The 3,744-nt window shown below is 42.4% G+C and overlaps 1 non-coding gene and 1 pseudogene across 1 annotated transcript; one reads left to right on the forward strand and one right to left on the reverse strand.

Moving 5' to 3' along the window:
- Positions 1 to 1,479: 1,479 nt before the first annotated feature.
- On the reverse strand, positions 1,480 to 2,245 carry LOC103163656 (annotated as a pseudogene).
- A 712-nt stretch (positions 2,246 to 2,957) lies between these two features.
- On the forward strand, positions 2,958 to 3,124 carry LOC113837358. The gene has a single exon (XR_003487957.1). It is a non-coding gene; the product is annotated as a U1 spliceosomal RNA (small nuclear RNA).
- The last annotated feature ends 620 nt before the right edge of the window (positions 3,125 to 3,744 follow it).

The raw sequence follows: 3,744 nt of genomic DNA on the forward strand, positions 1-3,744 counted from the left end.
GGGTATGCCAGCTTGCTTCTTAGGTCCATTTTCTTGGTATGTCTTTCTAAACTGTTACCTTGATACGACGTCTATGGTTGATGTTGAGGTGGTTACTCTTGGATGCACCACAAGGATGGATCCTGTTATTCTGTGTCTTTTTATTGGGAGATTGAGACCTTTGATGCTGAGAGCTATCAATGGCCAATGATTATTGATTCATTTTTGGCTTTTATTATTTTCTTCTGTTTTTTTTTTTTTTCTACAGAGGGTTTCTTTGTATTGCTTTGGAGGTGGCCCTGGAACTCACTCTGTATACCAGGCTGGTCTGGAACTCAGAGAGATCCACCTGCCTCTACCTCCTACCCCTGTGTTTTCATGGGTGTAGTCAGTCTCCTTACGTTGGAGTGTCCCTTCTTTCACCTCTGCAGAGCTGATTCTGTAGACCAATTTTGTTTAAATACTGCTTTACTTTGGAATATGTTTTCTCCATCTATGGTGACTGAAGTGTTGCTGCATACAGTACTCTTGTTTGCCATCTGTGGTCTCTTAGAGTCGGCTAAACATTTGTCAAGGCCCTTCTGGCTTCTGACAAATTAGGTGTAATTCTAATAGATCTGCCTTTATCTGTTACTTGATATTTTCCCTTGCAGCCTTTAATATTCTTGTTGTTTTGTATGTTTTATCCTTTGATTTTTATGTGGTGTGGAACTTTCTTTTATTTGGTGTGTACTTTTTGCACTGTTTATACACATCACCTTCTTTAGGCTGAAACATTTTTCTTTGATAATTTTGTTGAAAACATTTTTCTGGGCCTTTGATGTGGGTTTCTTCTCCTTTATTCCTATTATTCTTAGGTTTTGACTTTTCATACTGTTCCAGATCTGGATGTTTTCTGCCAGGAGCATGTTAGATTTAATATTTTGTTTAACTGATGTATATATTTCTTCTATCATATTTCCAATGCCTAAGATTCTCGGTCCCCTATTCCTGCCTCCCTCCCTCCTTCCCTTCCTTTCTCCCTCCCACCCCTCTCTGTTTTTTAAGACAGGGTTTCTCTGTGTAGCTTTGGAACCTGTCCTAAAACTCACTCTGTAGACCAAGCTGGCCTCAAACTCACAGAGATCCACCTGCCTCTGCCTCTGCCTCCCGAGTTCTGAGATTAAAGGCGAGCGCAAGCACCACCCAGTGCCCTCATCCCTTATATTCTGTTAGTAAGACTTTATCACTGTTCTTCATGGTTGAATTCTTTTTCTTTTCCAGAATTCCCTCAGTTTGTGTTTTTTCTTTTTTTTCTTTTCCCACTATATTTTCCTCAAGGTATTCCCCCCTCAAATAAGTCGAGAACCATGGTTTTGAGAAGGGAGACCTCAAAAACAGGGTGACTGAGCACAAGAGGGTTGGAGAGGGGAGGGAAATGATTTGCTCCCAGTGACTGTAGAGAATAAAAAAGAAAATGAAAAAGAGGTGGAACCCGTCAGGCTTTTATGCTAATCATCCTCACCCCAGCCTCCTCTCCTTCCCTTCATCTTCCTCCTCTTCCTCATCAGTATCAGCCTTTTCTTCCTCATCATATCAGGAATCAAGTAGTACTGCAAGGGGTTTGACCAAATATCATCGTTGATGACCTCTCCTAACGCATCTGCCCCTTCCTCAGACTGGGCAGTAAACCAGTCTGGTTCTTTCTGGTTCTCCATGCTGCCTCTCTTCCTGCTGCCCTTATTCCGTGTTTCATTGAGCATTTTGTCCAATCCTTTCCCACTTTCCATTTGATTCCAGTGGACTTTGAAGCTGGGTCACCACTCCCATTCAGGTGGAATTCTTTGGAGAGAATTTTATTTTCGACATAAGGATTTCATCAAAATGCAAATCTGTTCGGTCACTTCTGTCAAATTCTGTCACTTCAACTCTGGTCAAGGAATGCAGAGTCTCGTCATCTTCCTCCCCACGCCGTGCAGACACCTGTGGATGGTTGACAAATGTCATTCCCCAGAAATGTGGAATTTTGGCAATCAATTCTCACCTATTCTGAAAAAAAAAAAATGGTTAGGGGAGTTTGTTATATGTTTGTTCAAAATTTCCTCACTGGCTTGTTCAATAAGTCTGTCTAATTTATTTTGTGTGTCAATGTGTTCTGTTGCTTCTTGCTGTTCTTTTTCTCCCTTTGACAGGCTGGGAGAGGCTGACTTGTCCTCCAGCTACAGAGCAGGAGCCAGTTTGAGTTTCTCGGGCTGAGGTAGCTTGCAGATTGACCTTCTAAGGCCATGGCACGGTGGAAGTGAAAGAACTCAGTGGCCACAGCCCCAGTGTTTCACAGCAGGAAGAAAGACCCAGGAACTAGTTTGTTTTCATTATGGATTCCATATCCATTTTCAGGGCTTGAACAATTCATTTCCAACACTGTGTTTTCACAGATATTTGAAAGGATTTATTAATTTCCCCTGCCTCCTGAGTGCTGGGATTAAAGGTGAGCGCCACCACCATCCAGCCCAAATGGTGTTATTTATTGCACATAATTCTTTTTTATGAAGATTATGAATGACATAATTGTGCTTCAAAAGCATGGTGAATAGGACCGTGTTGCAAGGTTAAAGTAAAATCTACATGGAAATAAGAATCAAACTAAAGCTGGACAGTGGTGGCACACACATTTCATCCCAGCACTCATGGGCAGAGGCAGGTAGAGAGAACTCCAGGACAGCCAGGACTACACAGAGAAACCCTGTCTTGAAAAAACAACAATAAAAAAGAAAAGAAACCACGTAGAATCACTAAATGATTTGCTATTTTAACATTCAGATGATTTTTGTTTTGACATGTGTTCTATGGAAATCTCCATGTCCTGGAAATCTCTGTGTAGACCAGCCTATCATTCAAATCAGAGAAATCTACCTGCTTCCTGAGTTCCAGGGTTAAAGGCAGGTGCCACCACAACCAAGTCCAACAATATCTTTTTTGAAAGCAACAAGGATAAGTGCGTACTTACCTGGCAGAGAAAATACCATGATCAGAAGGGTGGTTTTCCCAAGACGAGGCTCATTCACTGCACTCGGGATAGCTAAGCCCTGCACGAAATATCTCTGAATTTTGGAAACTTCATTGTGTAATTTGTGATAGTGTAGGCCTGCATTTGTGTGGTCTTCTTTAGAAAAGAGGGGAGGGGGAGGAGGAGAAGGAAGGGAAAGCTGGAGAGGTGCCTCAGTGTTTAAAAGCACTGTCTGCTCTTGCAGAGGACTTGGGTTTGACTCCCAGCACCCACAGGGCAGCTCACAACCATCTGTTTTAACTCCAGTTCCAGGGGATCCAAGGCCCTCTTCTGCTCTCTGTGGGCACTGAACACGGGTGGTGCACAGGCACATATGCAGGGGAAAAAAAATCCACACCCAGAAAATAACAAAAGAAATTTAAAATTCAAAAATCAATTTGAAAAAGGATTGGAGTATAGCTTACTTTTAGAGCACTCCCCTATAATATGCATAATTCTGGGTTCAATACACACCATCTCAAGAATGAAAAGAAACAGAGAATTTGGAGACATCTTTTTTGCCAGTGGTCTTACGTTGAAGGGCAAAGAACTGAATGCTGCTAAGCTTTGAAAGATTTTAGTTCACAGAGAGAAAAGTTTCCCACAGGCCATGGCCCATTGCAAGGAAGGTGGCTCCAACCTAGGGCACATTTTATGATTTAGATGGGGGCGATCACCAAAGCAGCCCTCTTTGCGTGACACCTGGCTGGCCAACAGACAATCGCGGACTTTCTAGGGTA

Source organism: Cricetulus griseus, chromosome 9 (genome assembly GCF_003668045.3).
Source record: "Cricetulus griseus strain 17A/GY chromosome 9, alternate assembly CriGri-PICRH-1.0, whole genome shotgun sequence".
NCBI classification, from domain to species: domain Eukaryota; kingdom Metazoa; phylum Chordata; class Mammalia; order Rodentia; family Cricetidae; genus Cricetulus; species Cricetulus griseus.